General features: G+C 35.1%; 1 long non-coding RNA gene across 2 annotated transcripts in view; it reads left to right on the top strand.

Moving 5' to 3' along the window:
• The window catches only part of LOC123801085 (uncharacterized), a 424,009-nt gene that overhangs the window by 89,966 nt on the left and 312,005 nt on the right, over positions 1-22,038 (top strand). For both annotated transcript variants that reach the window (XR_015725929.1, XR_015725930.1), the window contains exon 2: positions 9,988-10,172. This is a non-coding gene — a long non-coding RNA (uncharacterized LOC123801085). The remainder of the gene's footprint in view (positions 1-9,987; positions 10,173-22,038) is intronic.

Below are 22,038 nucleotides of genomic sequence, written 5' to 3'. Positions count from 1 at the left end.
GATCCAGCCCAGCATCAGGCTCCCTGCTCAGGGGGGAGTCTGCTTCTCCCTCTCCCTCTGCCACTTCTGCTTGTGCTCTCTCTCTCTCAAATAAATAAATAAAATCTTTTTTAAAAAGGCTGATAAAAGTGAGAGTACAAAGATAATATGGGATTGTATTTTTAGAACTGATAGAATAAGTTCCCCTCCAATAGAACTATTAATATTGAACTTTTTAAGTTAATTTTAAGAAATGACTTTGGTACTCTGTAAGCTGTTTGAGAAGCTAGGGGCACAGGTGATTCTTGCAGTCAGGAATGTTGCACTTCCTTTGGTTAGCATTTGAAATTTCCTGCTCATATTTTTATGCAAAGAACAGGGTTTGACCTAACAATCAGTGCAAAAAAAAAAAAAAAATCCGTTAACATCAGTAGTGTCAATAGACAATATATTTTGAATTTTATAGATTAGTTCTTTTATTATTTACAATATTTTAATTTTTCTAAATATATAAGTACAAGCATTTAGATATTTGGGGTGTGTGTGTGTGTGTGTGTGTGTGTGTGTGTATACACATATATATTTGATCATATGCCTACACCCATACAGGAACCTGGTGTCTGTGAAACATCAGTTCTTGGGGAACCTGCATGGCTCAGTCGGTTAAATGTCTGCCTGCAGCTCAGGTCATGATCCCAGAGTCCTGGAATCATGTCCCATGTTGAGGACTACCTGCTCAGTGGGGAGTTGCTCCTCCCTATCCCCCCCCCCCCCCCGCTTATGCTCTTTTCTCTCTTGCTCACTCTCAAATAAATAAATAAAATCTTAAAACCAAACACATCAGTTCTCAATTTAATTTTTCCTGTATTCCATCTTTACAGGCTGTTCTAATATTCCTACTCAAGTGACACCTACATTTTTTTTGTGACAAAAAATCTATGAACAATAATTTCAGTTGGTAAAATGGCATGGAACTTGAGGTATTTTATTGACCTTCCTTGGAATAACATTCTGAATATCTGCAGTTCTGCATCCTCAAATCTTCTGACTGAAACCCCAGTCCTATTTATAATGCAACGTGTTACCTTATTGCAAAATGTGAAGCACATATCAGGAAGAACTTACCTTACTGTCATTGGATTTGTAACATCACCTTTTTTTTTTTTCTGGGCTAGCCGTATGCTGCTGCGAGAACATGAGCTTTGGGGATATGTAGAATTATATTTGATTAAGGTTTTTCTGCTAACAAGCTGTGTGACCCTAACCCCATGGGATACTCGGTAATTCTTAAGTGATAAGATGAAAATATTAACAAACTTGATTCCAGAATCCACATGAGGATTAAGATGGTGTACATTGTGTTTAATCAAGTATCTATTCCATGACTTAGCATTCTTATCTTTTAAAGTAAAAACTTAGTTTTACCTTTCTTATATTGAACCGCAAACATGGGAGAGTTAACGTAATGAGAACTTTTGAAATAAAGGATTGATCCATTTTCTTTGGAACTTGAACATGTTAGAATCTGTACAATTTTGCCTCAGTCAAAAAGTTTCTTTGGTTTTTGTTTTTTACCTTCTTGGTGGTTGGTATAAGTAATTGCTTTCTATGCCCTGCACCTGGCATTCACTCAAACAGAAAATGATCCTTGGAAATGCACAAAGATTATGACCAAGCAACCTGGTCCAAATGAGTTGGGAAGGTGCCCAAAATGTTCTTTATTCCCAGGACTGGGTTTTTCTGCCAGTGAATGTCACAGATTAATGCTACAACTGAACAGCCCTGTAGTTTCTGTGGAGCCATTGAGGAATGTAGGTTCCCTGAGACCTGTGAATCCTTAAAACCAGCGTGGCAGATTTTGCACTGGTTAGGAAACCAGTAAGTTCAAAAACTAAAAAAGCCAAAAAAAAACCAAAAACAAAACAAAAAAAGCTGAGCTGAAGACAATAACTCTCGTTATACTCTGTGTTTACAGAATTTAGAACCTGCAAGTGCCTTACAGTCTGTTCTGGTGTTATAGACAAGAAAGCAATAGAGTTAAAGGCCTGATGGCTTGGCTGAAAATTATGAAGCTAACTTGACGAGGTTTTGGTCAGTGGGCAGGTGTCCCTGTTACCTAATTGTCTTGCCACGCCTTTCGCTGTGGGAAAAAATTCATACTTTTGCTAATTTCTGGGGATTTACCTTCTCAAGAGAGCATATGAAGGTATGATTAGTACAGGTAGACCCGCAAATGAAGGATAACTTATTGAAAAATCTTTATATTTGGAGGGGTTGGAAGTCTGAATAAAGCATCTTTTTGAGCAATGATATATTTAAAGTCATTGCAGCATTCCCTGGAGAAATTGCAAAGTGTTCTTTTTGATTCATAACTGATATATAGTGCTACTAATATATGTCACTACAAATGCTTATAAGCCTAGACATTATTTTTAACAATATATCTACAAAAGCATATAATGGGACCATTAGACGTATGTTTTCCTATTTTGCCTTGTCAGAATCTTTCACAATAATCGAAACTATAAATGAGGCATCTCACTGTTTTCATCTATTGATTTCTATAATAAACAAGACCTCAAACCTAGTTTTGGGAAAAAAAATTTTTTTTTGTCAAGTAACTCAGTTTATAAGCCATTTCCTTAAATCCTCTGATATTTAGCATCTGAACAAAGGACTCTGTCTAAGGTCCTTTCTAATAAGTCGGTTCTTTATACAGGGAGAAATAATATCGTAAGAGTATCTGATATTTTATGGTACACTATTAGTTGTACATGACGTGAAGCCAACTCACTGTTTTATTTTTTTTATTTTTTTTATTTTTCTTTATTTTTAAAGATTTTTTATTTATTTATTAGACAGAGAGAGAGACAGCCAGCGAGAGAGGGAACACAAGCAGGGGAGTGGGAGAGGAAGAAGCAGGCTCATAGCAGAGGAGCCTGATGTGGGGCTCGATCCCGTAACGCTGGGATCACGCCCTGAGCCGAAGGCAGATGCTTAACCGCTGTGCCACCCAGGCGCCCCAATAATTTTATACTTCTAAGGCAATTGGAAAGAGCTAGTATATTTCATCATATTCCTAATAAATAATAGTAAATAAAATGGCATGCCTTCTGTTTGCAGAAACTTAAGTTATTTGTCTAACACATTAAATCATTATGGCCAATATGGCTACTCTGGAGCTGGGAGGAGGGAAATTAATTCTGTCTGAACCTTACACTTGCAAATTTAGTACTATTGAGAAGGGGAACAAGAAATTCTGTGTTGAAAAGCAATGAAGAGACAGTCTTGAAACTTCTTTATTTCAATTCAAAATAACCATGCAAAGTGTGTGTTTCTAGTTTTTTAGGCAAATATACAATAAGGCAATTTAAAATGTTTCACATTTTACCAAGCATAGCATTTAGTGAAGCAGATAATAAGGTACAATTTTCACCAGAAATGATAGAATTTTATAGTATCAGCTTTCATAGTAAAAGAAGATGACAATGATAATATTCAGTCATTATTTAATCAGGATTGACTGAAGAGAAAAATGCTGTATCAACTCATTTCATAGACCTATACACAGATGTCATTGTCCTTTGAAATGTGTAACTATCTGTAAAATTATACTTAATATTTGCTTCTCTTGATATATTTGCTGAAAAACAATTCTTAAAGCAGAGAACTTTTCTGAATAGCTACTACTTTTCAAAACCCTTTAGCTGTGGCAACCTTTTTGAACTTGTATTTTAAAGGTATCCTTAAAAACCTTTGGACAGAGAACCAAATGATTGTGCATAATGGTATGAATTTCCATACTCCAGGCTTTTTAGAAATGTCATATTTTATGTTTTTATTAGTCTGACAAGTAAGAATATTTGAGGTTTAAGCAATTGAACCATAAAGGTATCTTGAAACTTGAGAGAAAGAAGCATAGTAAGAACGTGTACTAACTTAAATATGAGAATTAGCAGTTCAGCGTTTCTTTATTTTAAAAAAATTATGCTAGCAGTAAATCAAAGATGAAAATATAATAATCACAACGTATAAGGCACATACGTACTTTACTCATCTACTAACTTGGTCTTGATATACACACACATAAGAATCCTCTCAATAGGACTGAAACATAGTCATTATTGCCCTACTTTACAGATCAGGAAGCTGATAAATGACAAAAAAATTTAAGTAACTTCCTTAAAAATGTGCCATGATCTGAATGTCTGTGTACTCCCCATATTCATATGTGAAATCCTAACCCCCAAAATGATGGTATTAGAGAGGTGAGGCCTTTGGAAAGTGCTTAGGTCACATGGGCAGAGCCCTCCTGAGGGGGATTAGTGTCCTTGTAAAAGAGGCCTAAGAGAGCTCCCTTACCTCTTTCACTAATGTGAGGACGCAGTGAGAAATTGGCCATCCGCAGCTCTGAAGATGGCCTTCACCAGAACCAAACCAAGCTGACACCCTGATAACAGACTTTCAGCCTCCAGAGCTGTGAGAAATAAATTTCTGCTGTTGATAAGTTACCCAATTTAGGGTACTTTGTAATAACATTCTGAACAGACTAAGATAAAATATCAGTGTTATAATACGAGAGCCCCCAAAGGAGCAGCCTGGCATAGTATTGGAGAACACAGATTTTTGAGGGCAATTCCCAGGGTTTGAATTCAGATTCTGGCACTTACTCGCTGTGTGATTTTAGGATATTGTTTCTGTTTCTCCAACTGCAAAATAATGATAATAATCATAGCTAAGTTATAGAGTTTTTCTGAAGATTAAACAGGTAAATACAGGTATTGTACCTAGTAAAATTCCTTACCCATTTTAAGAGAAACGTGAGTATTTCTTTTTGTTAGGAATCCCCAACTGTCTTCATGTTACCACACTGCCAGCAAGGTTGTAGTTTTGATAGGGTTGCTGTAAAACATTGGTATGATGTAATAACCTTTTGCAAATCCACTTGCTTATCAAACTAGGTTTTGTTGTTGTGTCATTTAATTACGTGATAATGTGTCAGGGAGCACCAAATACAAAGGTAAATGTTAGAATATCTTCTTAGAGCATTAATTTTACTTTTAAAAGATGCACTATTTGTAATGTAAAATTCACACATTTTAAAAGATGTAATACAAAGCAACCAATAATGTTCTAGTTTTTAGTAAGCTTCTCTGGGTTCTGACTTAACTTTTCTGGGAAATTGATTAATTTTCCTATTATTTTATGGAAAATCAGATTAAAATTTTGGATAAACACTAATCTATGTCATCTTTGAGATAGAGCACAACTTAATATATACCAATTTGCCCTTATATTTACTTGTTGAGGTTTGATCTGATCTTTTATCAGAATTCTGAGTGGTGCCAAAATGCCTCCCAAGACACTGAAATCTGTAGTGAAAACACTGAATGATAATCCAATTTGTAACCATAGAATCTATATTTTATGACACTTTCCTTTGATGAGTTTATACTCATACATGGTAACATATGATATAGATAACTTGCCTCTTAAAAGGTGGTATATTCACTGCAGTTGAATCAAAGACAAAATATATACGTAAGAACTAATGGAACTTTCAGTAGGAGGAATGTGGTATGTTTAAAACTATAAAATTTTTATTCTAAATTTAGAATATATTTTTTATAAATGTGGAACAAATAACTAATACATTTTTGAATTTCAAAAACCTTGTGTTTTCTGTTTTTGAAAACAGAAACTTGTATATTTTTTCCTATTTTCACGAATATGTAGTGTGTGTTAAATCAGAAAAGAAAAACTTAATGGGCATTTTTAGAAACTACATTTTCCCTTTGATTTATCTGAAAACAACATAAATTAATTTTTTGCTATTTACCCATTTTTATCAAATACCTCCAAACCAAATCTAATTTCCAATTTTCCCTTTTTTAAGTCTATATTAATAATTTTGAGGAAGTAGGTAAATAGAAAGTGATAGAATGTTCTGTACTAAAAGGGAGTCCATATTCTGTCAGGATTACATGTATAGACTTTTTCATAGATAAGAGAGTCAAATTTAATCTCCCTCTTACAGATGAAAGTAAGATGGAAATAAGATAAATGATATTAGATGGAATGTGAGATAGATTCTTTAAACTTTATATTCAATCATAACAGAACCCATTGTTCCTAGAGTGCCATCTTCTATCATTTCCAGTCAGAACTTAAAGATGTCCAGGAAACACTTGTTACTCAGAGAGTGAGAAAGCAACAGAAAGGGTGTGATTCATTTTCTAATGTAGTTCTACTGAATAGATTTTGAAACATGCCTTCAGCAATATTTATGTTTGGATGTGTTGCTCTTATTAATGATAACATAATAACATATGATTCTTTGTGTTCCACAATGTGCCTTTCTGAAAATCATGCTTTTTTATTACTAAAATCAAGGAACAGTACTTCTTTACTTTCCAGGAAACGTGCAGATTGTGTTTGAATAATGAGCTTTAAAACTCTATTTTTATATTTGAGTTGCCAAGGATAAACTAAAACCAGACAAAGACATTATCAGAAAAGAAAACTATAGGCCAATATTCTTGATGAATATAGATATAAAAATTCTCAACACTGTTCTAGTGAACTGAATTCAACAGCACATTCAAAGGATCATACACTGTAATCGAGTAGGATTTGTCCCTGGGATGCAAGGATAGTTCAACATATGCAAAGCAATAAACATGGTACATCACATTAATAAAAAAGAAGGATAAAAATCATACGTTCATCCCAATAGATGACGAAAAAGCATTTGAAAAAAATCACCATTCTTTCATGACGAAAGCTCTCAACGTATTTGGTATAGAAGGAATATAACTCAACATAATGAAGGACACTTAAGACAAACCCACAGCTAAATAATATCATACTTAATGGTGAAAAGTTGTAAGTCTTTCCTATAAAGTCAGGAACAAGACAAGAGTGCCCACTATTGCCACTCCTATTCATAATAATACTGAAAATCCTAGCCAGAGCATTAGACAAGAAAAATAAATAAAAGGCATCCAAATATGAAAGGAAGAAATAAAATTATCTTTGATTGCATATGACATGATTTTTTAAAAGATTTTATTTAATATTTATTTATTTATGAGAGGAGAGAGAAAGTGTGTGAGCAGGGGAGAGGGGCAGAGGGAGAGGGAGAGAATCTCAAGCAGACTCTGCACTAAGTGCTGATCTCAGGGGCTTGATTTCAGGACCCTGAGATCATGACCCAAACCAAAACCAAGAGTCAGATGCTTAACTGACTGAGCCACCTAGGCACCCCATGATTTTTTATATGGTAAACCATAAAGACATAATAAAAAAAAATGTTAGAGCTAAGAAATGAATTCAGTAAAGTTACAAAATACAAAAATAAGTTGCATTTCTATATATTAACAAACCATCTGAAAATATAGAAAATCCCCTTGATAATAGCATCAAAAAAACGTGATATCTATGAAGGGCCAATGTGGTGAGAGCAAAAAGTTGATGGAAGAATAATTGCTTGGACATAAGATCAGAGGTCAAGTACAAAAGATCTAATGTGGTGGTTTTTAACCTTTCTTGTCAATTGGAATCACCTGGGGAGAGATGGATAGATGGATGGATGGATAGTTAATTCAATATAGATGGTGATATATCTGTCCATCCATACATACATCTACCCATCCTTCCATCCATCCATCTTTCAAAGTCTACCTCTTATTGTACATATTTTTGTATAATTGATTTTGTTGATGGCACTTGGCCATTTTTGTATTTTGAAATAGTGATTGGTTGTAGTGAAATTGAAGAGAAACATTTAGAACTTATAGCAAAGAATAATTTCTGACAAATTGGAATGTTTAAATGAAAGAGACGCTCTCATTTCTCAAGAATAACTTAAGTTTTGGCCAGAGTAACTTAAAGGATCAAGTTGCTATTTGCTGAAATGGGAAACATCATAAAAGAAGCAGATTTGTGGTGAGGATTTGAATAACTAACTTTTTTCTTTATATCTACAAAGGTGTACTATATATTCTACTGAAACATAGTTTTTTCCTCTCTGCGATCACCCTCTTTTCTACCAAAGATAATCACAATAAGAATAATTTGTTAACAAAATAAGTAAGTTTCATTAAACCTGGCATGATTATTTATATAAGTGCAGCAAAGAACAGGAATCAAACATGTATGTTCTTTTTAAGTCTGCTTTGCTGAGACTTTTCATAAGGAATCTCATTTGGACATTTAAAAACCTCTTGAGTCTAGGAAGCCAAGACAAGGGCTCCCCATCAGAATTCTCCTGTAATGCCCATAGATTTGCATAAATTCCTCTCTTTTCGAAGTCACCAAGATACTCTCAGTATCCTGTACACGCCAGGAAGTGACTTTCTTACTCACTGGGCAAGGCTGATGGGAACACTGTAAGCAAGGTACCAGGAGGTATTTCCGAGGGGCTTTATTGTTTCCATAGAGTCAACCTCAGTTCCATAAAACTGTCTGGTCATATTTGATTCTTGCACATCACTCACAAATATGATATTCCAGTCAAAACCTTGGTACTATAACCAGTGCTTCCAATTGTGTTCTCTTACAAAGGGAACATATCTTTATTTAACTTAATGCAAATAACTGTATCACTATGGAAATAAGAATATTCAGTGTGAGTTTGCAAATTCTGTAGAGATCAGGTAGGGAGAAAATGTAATTGTTTAAATTCTGGTTACAAAGATATAACTTACCAAATCACTGCAAGTTGTAGAAAAGAGAAAAAAGTTTCTTTACATCTGGAAATACAAAGCATTAAAAAACTAGCAATGTTTTGAACAAAAAGACATCCTCGTGAATTCATTCAGTCCTATCTAATTAGTTCTTGTTGATCTTCATCTATTGTTAGCAGTTTTATGAATCCATAAGTGTCTCTGTTACAGTTCTGTAAATTCTTCCCCATGTCAGCGACGTCATCTGAAAGTTATCAGAAACCCGCTCTTGTCAGAGTCCTTTCAGTGCACCCCCTAAGAGGAAACACTTTTGCAGGAGCATCAGACTAAAACAGTAACTGTTTTTTGGCAACATCTTCCAGTCTTTCAGGATCTCATCTGCAGGCGCTGGAGCAAGCAAACTCTTAACAGGTCCCATCATGGGTCGCCAAACTTTTGTGAGCTCAGGCAGCCCAGCCAGCACAAAATCTTCACATTCCAATTTTCTTTTTCTTACTTGTTGGTTTTGTCAAAGTTCCATGGTTTCCCAATATGCCAGCAGCATGTTGGTTTTTCATTTGCTTGTGGCTTCTAAAGCCACAGATGTGGTTGGGTAGCCTTGAATAACTATCTTATGTATCATTGCTATCTCTGTCAGAGTAGCAGTTTTCAAACACAGCTAATATTAAATAAGAACTTCAGTGTCATAGTGATACTAGAAATAAGGGTGAGGAAGATGAAATGTAGTAGTTTTTGCTTTAAATTTTTACTTGCATTCTGTATTTGTGGTCCATGCTATACTCATAGTATTAATAGTAGACCTATTCTACTCTCTTTTTTGGTCCATCTTTAGAAGTCTATTTTTAGAACTTACATTTGAAACTTTTATTGTCTCTTTTCTCTTTGAAGTCACTATTCATTAATCCTCCTCCAATGCAAACTGATTTATGCTCCAAATCTATATAAACAGGGATTATGACTATGAGACCTAGAGGGTGTGGGGTAAAGGAGAAAGGCCATGAGAGTGAGAGAAAAGAACTACACAAAAAATCATTGTATACTTTGGGAAGATAATACAAATATCCATGAAAAGATGGACATAGTAGAAATATTTAGACAGTAATGGTAATCTGTTACTTACAAATGTATGAGGAGAAATGTACAGACAAATCTTAGAAAACACTGGAGTCGCTGAATATAAATAGGTAAATTGTATAGTTCACTGCACTCTGTTGAATTTTATTGGACTTTTCTAAGCCTTATTACATGAACTTGTAAAGTCCTTCTTTCCCCATTGATTTAATTCTAAATAAATAAAAGTTGTTTTTTTTTTTTTTCATAGGATGTCATAATTTCATCACTGGAGAGTGACAACAGCAAAATGTCAGAATAGGAGTTTTCTACTATCTTCCCCCCAAAGAACACCAATTTTGACAATCACCATTGACACGAGTGTCTTTTTGGAAGTCGGGAAGTTCCAACACATGGCTGGAGAAAAAAAATCTGAGGCTGGACACATTTAAGAAGGTAGGAGGAAGAGTTTCACGTTACCTTCATCAGTCCTCCCAGGTGGCACGGCTCAGTGCCAGGGGACACCTCACCCTACCATTTCTCCCATGGGCAAAAATGAGGGTACATATGTGAGCTCCCTATTTCCTCAGCTGTGCAGGAAGCTACCCACAAGACCTACTTCTGTTCTCACCCCATCTAGAATATTAAGGTTCTGTAAGATGAGGGGATGGGGAAGGGCTGGAAGAACAGTAGTCAGTGCTTTTGGAGGGCATCTAGCACATGCAAATTCTAAAATGTTCACAGATTGCATTAGTAAGAACACCCACGAGGTGCCTGGGTTGATATAGTTGGTTAAGCATATGACTCTTGATTTCGGCTCATGTCGTGATTTCAGGGTCATGAGATCCATGTTGGGCTCCGCACTCATCATAGAATCTGCTTGGGATTCTCTCTCCCTCTTCCTTGGCCCTACTCCCACCCCCCTCCCCGGCTCTCTAAAATAAATAAATCTTAAGGAAAAAAAAAAAAAAGAATATATAAAATAAATAAATCTTAAGGAAAAAAAAAAAAAGAATACCGCTAGTCATTGGGGTTACCTCACTGGCAGATCCCCTCACCTGGTCCTTGGGCACCCCCAGTACTCTGCACATTTCACCCACGCACATCACCAACCCTTTGTGCATGATCCCAGGGCAGTGAGGGCAAGCCTTTGCAGATAGCTAGTGAACATATGCAGAGAGCTGCCCCATACCGCAGGAATAGTTAAAGCAATCTTGAGTAAGAAGCAATGCTGGATGTTTCACACTTGCTGATTTCAAACTATATTACAAGGCTGTATTATTCAAATGGCAACAAGTAAATGAAAAGGTGGTCAACATTTCTAGTTACCAGGGAGATGGAAATTAAAACCACAATGTAGTACAATGTCTGCTATCAAAAAGACAAGAGAGAACTCAGGCTGGGAAGGATGTGGGGATAAGGGAACCCTTGCACACCTTTGGTGGGAATGTAAATTAGGGTGGCCATGTGGATAATGGAATGGAGATTTCTCAAATAATTAAAAATAGAGCTACCATATGATCCAGAAATCCCACTTCTAGGTATATATCCAAAGGAATGGAAATCACTGTCTTAAAAGAGATGTCTGAACCCCCATGTTCATTGCAGTGTCTGTTGACAGATATGGGTAAAAAAATATGTGAGCTATATTTATATGAAATATTATTCAACTACAAGGATTCAGGAAATCCTGCCATTTGTAACAATTTGGTAAAACTAAAGGACATTATGCTATGTGAAATTTGCTGGACAGAGAAAAACAAAACTGTATTATCATTCATATATAAAATTTTAAAAAAGTTGAATTCATAGGAACAGTAGAATGTTATTTACCAGAATTATGGGGTGGAATGGAGGAGGAGATGCTGATCAAAGTGTACAAACAAACCTTCAGTTATAAGAAGAATAAGTTCTGGATATCTAATGTACAGCAAGATGACTATAGTTAATAATACTGTACTATGTACTTAAAATTTCCTACATTGTACACTTAAAACATGCAGTTTATCAATTATACCTCAATAAAGCTGAAAAAATCCTTCATCATTAATTTTATTGCCATATTTGATCATGAGAAATAATATCATAGATTCTATATCTGTATTAAATTTATGAAATAAAGAGCAGTGCCATGCAATAATATTTAAAATGAAATTTTTATTTTTTTAGAGATTTTATTTATTTGAGAGAGAGTGCACACACAAGCCGGCGGGGGTTGGGGGGAGAGGGAGAGGGAGAAGCAGACTCCCTGCTGAGCAGAGAGTCCAACATTTGGCTTGATTCCAGGATCCTGAGATCATAACCTGAGCCTAAGGCAGATGCTTAACCGACTGAGCCACCCAGGCATCCTAAAATGCAATTTTTAATTGAAACATAGAACAGCAACAAAAACCAATTGCCATTTACTAAATAAAAATCTATTTCAGTGATAAAATAATGGTATAAAGAGTGTTACTAACTTCATTTACTAGAAGAGAAAAATCTACTTTTTCCTAAGAATATCATATTCAGCAGCTTAACAAATGAGGAGCTTCTAGAATGGCAAGACTCATGAAACATATACAAACAAATACGACTTACTATTCAATCTTTTCATAGTCCTTTTTGATTATTTTCTTGTTAAGTCTATAAAACTAGCTGATTAGAAACAATTTCTAGGTATCAGCACTAAAGGAAAAAGACAAGGACAGAACAGTTTAGAATAAAGTAAACTCTTATTTTCCGTGCTCCATTTTTAAGATGTGACAACTTGTGTAAAATGAGATTCTTCATTTTTTACTGAAAATTGCTTCCTTTCATACTTCTTTATTAAAGTCGTCTCACTCTTGGTTTCTAAATCTCAAGTGATTTTGAGAGTTACCTGTCTTATATTATGTTAAAGTTATTGCCTTAATTATGTCAACTATTTCTTTGTAAATTTTATAAAGATCTGGCTCTTTTCCTATTGTTATTGACATGATCTTAATTCAGTTTTTACCATTTCTTTCCTATAGAACTTCAGTAATATCTGATCTCTCTTTTCTTCTTCCTTTTTTTCCTTTCTTCCATTAAGAAAACTTCAATAAAGTTAAATGCAGAGAAATGTTCATCTTCTATGTAAGATAATCTTAAAAAGGGTAAATTAATATGTCTGACCGCAAATTATGGGCAGGCTAAATGTTGGCTTATACTTTCTTATGACATGGAGAAGATAAAACATGAAGCTCTATACCAAAGTAGGGTGAAATGTATCCAGGAGAACACCAGTCATTTAGGAAATGACCACTCCTAGTTTCTCCCAGAAATCCGTGATATTTTTTGCCATCCAGGCATATGAAAGGATTGTAACTTCACAGGCTGATGCGAAGACCCCTTCTGAGAGCTCATCAATATGAATTGCCTGTAATCACTGATTTCTGATTGTTTAGTTCTTCCTTAAATGAAATAAAAAAACAGCATATTTTTCAGTTAAGAAGTAGAGTAGCATTGCCCCAGAAATTTCTGGGTCAGAATGTTATACTCTCTGTTGTTTTAACAAGGCCCATGATGAGATTTAGCCCAACTGTCGGAGTGAATGCAGTGACAAATAACTTCTAGAAACTGAGGAGGAAGTGCCACGGTCTCTGAGTAATCCAGGCAGCCTCAAGCTTAAAATCAGAAGCAGTGATTCATCTCTTAGAAAATAAAACAAAATGCAATTTTGACTTTGAAGATTAATTATTCTTTTTTTTAAAAAAACATTGGATTGCTGTTTCCTGATGTTGGTTTGTACTGCTAGTAATTCTGGAGCATGGAAAATATCCAGGGACTGTAATTCAAAACCTATCACAAGTGCCTATTTTGGCCATCTTGATCTGTTCCAAATGATCAGTTTGGCAGCCAATGAGAGAAATAACAGTAGCTGCTGTGCTACATTTTGGAAGAATTTTTATTTGAATTGACTATGCATTTAGAAACCCCATCCCATAGCAATTTTCACTATTTATTTCTCCTGACACATAATTTGTTTGTTTTTTTTCTGAGGATAGGCATACCCTTAGAATATAATATACTGGCTTGGTAGTAAGAAATGGAAGAATTTATGGAGAGTGTATTAAAGTTGTTAAGTTAAAAAGGAATTTAACAACTTCTTGGAAGTCAGTATACCTCTTTAATTACTATTTATAGTTCCCGTATTAATTTGCATTTATTTATCCCTTTAAAAAAACCATTGACTTGGGAACATGACTGCCTGAAAAGTGGTGTCCATCCCTAATTATCTTGTGGAAGAAATAACAAGAACTGGATTTTGGGAAAAACACACATGAAGGTCTTTTTAGGTCTTCTAGGTTGCTTGAAAGAAAACAAGAGAACAGGCAATGTTTAATTTGATCCAAAAATACTGTGACAACTTTTCACTCCTTTTGACCCAATTTAGCAACTTAGGTGTTACCAACAGTTTCACCTCATTGCTTATAATCTGCATAATATAAATAAATTGTTACAAGAAAAACAAAAAATAACCTTATATAGCATAACTTTTGCCTGACTCATTCATTTCATAGCATACTATTAAAAGTGATCTTCTTACAGAAATAATATAGCAGTGAATAATGTTTCTATATAAAAGTACTATTATGATTAATGCATTTATAGAAATATCTGGAAATTGGACAAGTGGAAGGAATAAATTCATGCTGTGTCATTGTATCCTAATGCATTCATGGATGCTAAAGAAATGGATGTAGATATTATCTAATCATATTTTCAAGAGAAATAGTACATTTAAAAATTCATTATGTATTCATATTTAAAAACTATATTTTTAGAGCAATTTTAGGCTTATAGCTAAAATTGAAAAGGACAGAGTTCCCACATACCACTTGCCCCCAGACATGCATAGCTTGTGTATTATCAACATCTTTCACCAGAGTGGTGTGCTTGTTAGAATTGACGAACCTACCTTGACACATCATAATCACTCAAAGTTCATAATTTACATTGCAGTCATTCTTGGTGGTATACATTTTATGGGTTTGCATAAATGTGTAATGTCACGTATCCATCATTATAGTATCATACAGAGTAGTTTCACCTCCCTAAAAGTTCTCTAGACTCTATCTTTTCATTTCTACCCCACACTCCCACACTCTTGGTAAGCACTGATCTTTTTTAGCATCTCTATAGTTTTGCCTTTTCCAGAATATCATGTAGTTAGAATAATACAGTAAATAACCTTTTCAGATGGCTTCTTTCATTTAGTAACATGCATTTAAGTTTCTTTTATGTCTTTTTATTCATTTTATTAATCCATCTACCTACTGAAGGATGTTTGTGTTTGCTTCCAAGTGTTGGCAATTATGAATAAACCACCTATTAACTTCCATTCACAGGTTTCTATGTAGACATAAGGTATTAACACCTTTAGGTAAATATCAAGGAATGTGATTGCTGGGTTATATGGTAAGAATATTTTTTGTTATATAAGAAACTGTCCAACTGTCTTGCACAGTGTCTGTACCACTTTGCATTCCCAGCAGCAGTGAGTGAGCGTTCCAGTTGCTCCACATCACAGTGGCACCCAGTGCCATCAGTGTCCCAGATTTGGGCCCTTCTAATAGTTGTACAGTGCTATCTCATTTTAATTTGCATTTCTCTGATAACATATGATGTGGAGCAAAGAGGCACACCTTGTCTTATTGTGTTTGCTTTATTGTCCCTTGCAGGTATTGCATTTTTTTACAAATTGAAGGTTTGTGGCAACCCTGCATTAAGCAAGCCTATTTATGCCATTCTTCCAATAGCATTTGCTTTCTTTGTGTGTCTGTGTCACATTTTGGTAATTCTCACAATATTTCAATCCTTTTTCATTATTATTATATCTGTTATAGTGATATGTGATCAGTGTTCTTCGGTGTCACTAGTGTAATTGTTTTTGGGGAGCCATTGAACCATGCTCATATAAGATGGCAAACTTAATAGATAAAAGCCATATGTGTTCCGATGGCTCCACTGACACATGGTTCCTCACATTCCCTCTCCTCAGGCCTCCTTGTTTCCTGAAATATTTGAAATTAGGCCAATTAGTAACCCTGAAATACTTCTAACTGTTTAAGTGAAATGAAGACTCACACATCTCTCACTTAAGTCAAAAGCTAAAACTCATTAAGTTTACTGAGGAAGGCATGCCAAAAGCCAAGATAGGCTGAAAGCTAGGCCCCTTGTGCCAGTTGGCCAACCAGTGAACACACAAATAATAAGAAAGTAAAACAGCCTTACTGCTGATATGGAGAAACTTTTAGTGGTCTGGATAGAAGATCAGACCAGACATAACATTCCCTAATGCCAAAACTTCATCTGGAGCAAGATTCTATTTATTTCTACAAAGGCTGAGAGAAGTAAAAAGCTACAAAAGAAGAGTTTGAAGCTAGCAAATGTTGATTCATGAGGCTTAAGGAAAGAAGCCAGCTCCATAACATAAAAGTAGAAGGTAGAGCGGCAGGTGTTGATGTAGAAGCTAAAACAAGTTATCCAGAAAATCTAGCTAATAAAGGTGGCTACACTAAACATCTATTTTCAATGTAGATGAAACAGCCTGCAATTAGAAGAGGATGACATCTAGGACTTTCATAGCTAGAGAGGGGAATTGAATGCATGGTTTCAAAGCTTCAAAGGATAGACTGACTCTCTTATTAGGGGCTAATGCAGCTGGTAACTTGAAGTTGAAGCCAGTGCTTACTTACCATGCCAAAAATCCTAGGGCCCTTAAGAATTTTGCAAAATCTACTCTACCTGTACTCTATAAATGGAAGAACAAAACCTGGATGATAGCACATCTGTTTAATTTACTGTTTAAATTACTGAGTAATTTAAGTCCATTGTTGAGAACTGGTCAGAAAAAAAATATGCATTTGAAAATATTAATGCTCATTGGCAATCCACCTGGTCACTCAAGAGCTTTGATGGAGATGTACCAGATGAATGTTGTTTTCATGCCTGCTAACACAACATCCATTCTGCAGCCCATGGATCAAGGACTAATTTCATTTTTTAAAATCTTATTATTTAAGAAATTTTAAGAAATACATTTGTAAAGCTGTTGTGGCGTAGTGATTCCTCTGATGGATTTGGGCAAAGTAAATGGAAAACTTTCCGGAAAGGATTCACTATTCTAGATGCCATTAAGAACATTCTTCATTTATGAGAAGAGGTCAAAATATCAACGTGAATAGGAGTTTGAAAGAAGTTGATTCCAACCCTCATGAATGACATTGGGAGATACAAGATATTAGTGAAAAAGTAATTGCAGATGTGGTGGAAATAGCAAGAGAACTAGAACTAGAAGTGGAACCTGGAGATGGGATGAATGGCTGCAATCTCATGATAAAACTTGAATGGATGTGAAGTTTCTTCATATGGAAGAGGGAAGAAGGTGGTATCTTGATATGGAAACTACTCCTAGTGAAGATGTGATGAAGATTGTGGAAACGACAGCAAAGGATTTAGAATAATACATAAACTTAGTTGATAAAGCAGTGGCAGGGTTTAAGAGGACTGACTCCAATTTTGCAAAAAGTTCTAGTTTGGGCAAAATGCTGTCAAACAGCATCACATGCTACAGAGAAATCATTTGTGAAAGGAAGTATCAAATGATACAGCAGACTTCATTTTTGTCTTATTTTAAGAAATTGCCACAGCCACCCCCAACCTCCAGCAGCCACAACGTAGGTCAGTCAGCATCTATCAATGTCAAGGCAAGACCCCAGCAGCAAAAAGATTAAAACTTACTGAAAGTTCAGGTAATGGTTAGCAATTTTTTACCAATAGAGTATTTTTAAGGTATGTACACTTTTTAGGCATAATGCTCTTTCACACTGAATAGTCTACAGGAGGCTGTTAAACATAACTTGTATATGCACTGAGAAACCAAAAAAATCATTTGATTTACTTTATTGTGATATTCACTTTATTGCAATGGTCTGGAACTCATCCTGCAATATCTCTGAAGTATGCCCGTATTTTTGTATGCTTATTTGCCATTTGTATATTTTCCTTATGAAGTTTCTGTTAAGGTCTTTGGCCAATTTTTTTTTTTTAAGATTTTATTTATTTGACAGAGACACAGTGAGAGAGGGAACACAAGCAGGGGGAGTGGGAGAGGGAGAAGCAGGCTTCCCGCTGAGCAGGGAGCCCGACGTGGGGCTCGATCCCAGGACACTGGGATCACGACCTGAGCTGAAGGTAGATGCTTAATGACTGAGCCACCCAGGTGCCCCTTTTGGCCAATTTTTTAATCATTTTTTCCTTAGTGTTGAGCTTTAAGCGTTCTTTGTATATTTTGGATAACAGTCCTTTATCAGATTTGCCTTTTGCACATGTTTATTCCCAGACTGTGCCTTGTCTTCTCATTCTTTGACATTGTCTTTAAGAGAGCAGAAATTTTTAATATTAGTGAATTTCAGCTTACTAATTGTTTCTTTCATGAATCATGACTCTGGTGTTCTATCCAAAGTCATTACCATACCCAAGATTATCTAGATTTTTCTCCTATGTTATCTTTTAGGAGTTTTGAGTTTTGTATTTTATATTTAAATCTGTGATACATTTTGAGCTCATTTTTGTGAAGGATGTCACTCTCTGTCTAGACTAGTATTTTTTTGCATATGGATGTCTCATTGTTCCAGCACCATTTGTTGAAGAGACTATCCTTGCTCCAATGTGTTGTTTTTACTTCTTCATCAAAGATCAGTTTATATGGGTCTCTTCTTTAGTCTTCCATCCTGCTCCATTGATCTGTTTTTCCATTCCTTCACCAATACCACACTGTCTTGATTACTAGAGCTCTATAGTAAGTCTTGAAGTTGGGTAGCAGCATTCCTCCAACTTTGTTCATCTCCTTCATTATTATGTTCGCTCTTACTGTTGTTTTTTGTTTTTGTTTTTTGCCTCTCCATATAAACTTTAGAATCAGCTTGTTGATATCCACAAAGGATTCTGCTAGGATTTTGATCAGAATTGCAGTGAATCTATAGATCAAGTTGGGAAGAACTGACATCTTGACAATATTGAGTCTCCCTCTCTATGAACCTCGACTCTCCCCATTTATTTAGTTCTTCTTTGATTATGATCATCAGAATTCGTAATTTTCCTCATATTGATCTTGTACATATTTTGTTAGATTTATACCTATTTCATTTTAGGGGGTGCTAATATAAATAGAATTGTGTTTTTTGTTTTAAATTTCACTTATTTATTGCTGGTGTGTACTAAAACAATTGACTATTTTATATTGCTTGTATCCTGCAAGCTTGCTATATTTCCTTATCAGTACTAAGAGGGATTTTTTTTTAAACTTGACATATTTCACAAAGGAGTAAATCCAGATATTCAGCAAACATCTGAAAAGGTGTTTGACATTAAAATTCATTATGCAATTGAAATTAAAACCACTTCCCACATACCAGAATGGTAAATGGAAGAGAATGTGCCAAATATTAGCAAGGGTGAGGAATAAATGGAAACCTCTTGTTTGTGTTGACAGTGTAAATTGCTGAAACTCCTTTGAAAAGCCCTTGTAGGTACCTTCTGTGAACATATACATAATGACCTATCAACTCCATTTTTAGATATATTGCAACAGAAATGTGTGCACATTTGCACCAAAAGATATAGGAATCAACATTCACAGTAGATATACAAATAATGACTCAAACTTGGAGATAATTTGTATGTCCTTCTCCAATAAAAATGATCTTGAATTAATTAAAATGAATTAATTATAATGAAGTATATGATAATAAAAGTCAGAATAAGAATTGCCTTTGTGCATGAGGTAGGTATTAACTAGAAGAGGGCTTGAGGCGTTTGTGGGTACTATAATAATCCATTTCCTGATCTGGGTTGTGGTTACAATATGTGTTCTCTCTGAAAAGACATTGAAATAACCACATATGGTTTATACACTTGTTTATTATCTATCATACAGTATAAAAGAAAAGTGTTCTTAAAAAATTATTGTTTTAAAATCTGATTTAGGGGCACCTGAGTGCCCTAGTTGGTTAAGCATCTGACTCTTGGTTTTGGCTTAGGTCATGATCTCAGGGTCCTGGGATTGAGCCCTACATCGGTCTCTGTGCTCAGCAGGGAATCTGAGGATTCTCTCCCTCTGCCCCTACCGCCCACTCACACACTCTTGCACTCTCTCTCTCAAATAAATAAATTAATCTTTTTTAAAAACCTGATTTAAATATAAAATATGGACCTTGGGGGAGCATTCTGAACTCTAGACATAGATTAGGGGTCCTGAGCACATAGATAAATTGAAGCCTTGAAAAAAGTAAAATTCTCAGGAGCATATGCAGAATGAAGAGATAAGAGCTTGCACTTTATAATAAAGGATTCTTTAAAGAGCAGAAGGTAAAGCCAGTAAGAGGAGTAAGAAAGAGTGGTCAGGTTTAAGAAAAAATTAAGGAGGTTGTTAGTAACACAAACCAAGGAAGGGGAATTATCACCAGTGTCAAATGTGCAAAGAGGAACATTTATTTAGATGATTAGCTTTTGAATATAACAGCAAATACATTACTAGTGATCTTCATGAGAAGAATGTCACTGTAGGTTAGAGATGAAAGCCTTATTGCAATAAAGTGAGGTATAATTGGAAAAAGTAGACCCAATGACGACAGATGCACTATTCAGTGTTTGTACACAAAATGAATGTTAGAGTTAGGATAGTATCAGAAGGAGATGTGTTTCCAAGGAACAAATTGCCGTTTTTACTAGCTATATAATATTGAGCAATTCACTTAACTTTTTTGAGGTTTAAAATTCTTATAAGCGAAAAAACACAATAAAACCTAAGTGAGTTTTTGAAATAATATGTGAAATTTAATTTTATAAAATACTTTGCAAATGTCACTTAAATGCTACATTAAGTAGTAGAAAATAGGGGTGCCTGGGTGGCGCAGCGGTTAAGCGTCTGCCTTTGGCTCAGGGCGTGATCCTGGAGTCCTGGGATCAAGCCCCACATCAGGCTCCTCCGCTGGGAGCCTGCTTCTTCTTCTCCCACTCCCCCTGCTGTGTTCCCTCTCTCGCTGGCTGTCTCTCTCTGTCAAAATAAATAAATAAAATCTTAAAAAAAAAATTATTAAAAAAAAAGTAGTAGAAAATAGAATATGATAGAACTATATTTTAGGAGACTTTTTTAGGTATAAGAGTAAATTTGAAAACATATTTGAATAACTTAGGAGGAGCTATATGATTGTGGGTTCTACTTAACTTCTGATTTTTACATTTTTCTTTTGCTATTTGCAACCGGTTATTTAAACTAACTTTATGTTATTTTAAAAAGTAGATTAGTGCTGAAAGGTAACAGAAATATAAATTAAGATGGGGCACCTGTATGGCTCAGTCGGTTGAGCATCTGACTCTGACTCTTGGTTTTGGCTCAGGTCATAATCCTCAGGGTCGTGGGATGGAGCTCTGCATCGGGCACTTTGCTCAGCATGGAGTCTGTTTGGGATTCTCTCCCTCTCCCTCTGCCCCTCCCCCTGCTCTCTTTCTTTTTCAAATAAATAAATATAGCTTAAAAATAATTGTAAATTAAGGGCAATGAGGTTCAAATTACATTAAGTAGCCAAGGGAGGAAAATAATGAAGTAAGTTGGTATTATTATGAAGAGCTTTCTAGAGAATGCCTAATATTGCAGTATTATAGCAGGAGTATCATGAGCAAAGAAAACACAGACAGTGCTAATTTAGATAGCAGTAATCAACTTTGTACTGTATTTCTCATATCTTAAGAGAATAAACTGCATAATAAATTTATGCAATTGTTCATCACACAGCTGAGAATAATGGGACCATCTGCATTGATTTCTTGATAAGAAAAAGGTCACCAGTACGAATTCCTTTTGGCTTTTATCTTAATCACATTTTTATTTACATTGACTTTCCCAACAATAGATTTTTTGCCCCAGTGCATAAGAGTATGTAATCCCTGATGTAAGGTATATATGAGTTATGTATATTGAATATATATATTAATATATAGAGAATATGTATGGTGTATGTATATATACACACACATCTGGAGTCTCTATGAAAGTTGTATTCTTATCCAGTAGCCCAGTGACTGATTCTGCTCCCTCTTCCTATTTTATGATTCTGTATAATGCTGCTGAATTCATGGTGACTGAAGCAACCAAGTATAACTGAACACCCAAAGGTATTAGATTTTATAATATGCCTTGGAAAAATGGAACTTTAATTTAAAAATCAGATTTCTCCTTTTTTGAACATTTGCATTTTATCTTTGCAGTATATGTTGCTGGTCATATTAAATTAATGGGACCAAGTGAAAATGTGCT

The sequence above is a fragment of the Ursus americanus genome, chromosome 10, assembly GCF_024610735.1.
Source record: "Ursus americanus isolate L20-20 chromosome 10, mUrsAme1.1.p, whole genome shotgun sequence".
Taxonomy (NCBI): Eukaryota; Metazoa; Chordata; class Mammalia; order Carnivora; family Ursidae; genus Ursus; species Ursus americanus.
Note: the sequence above shows the minus strand (reverse complement) of the source record. Positions and strands in the feature narration are given on the sequence as shown.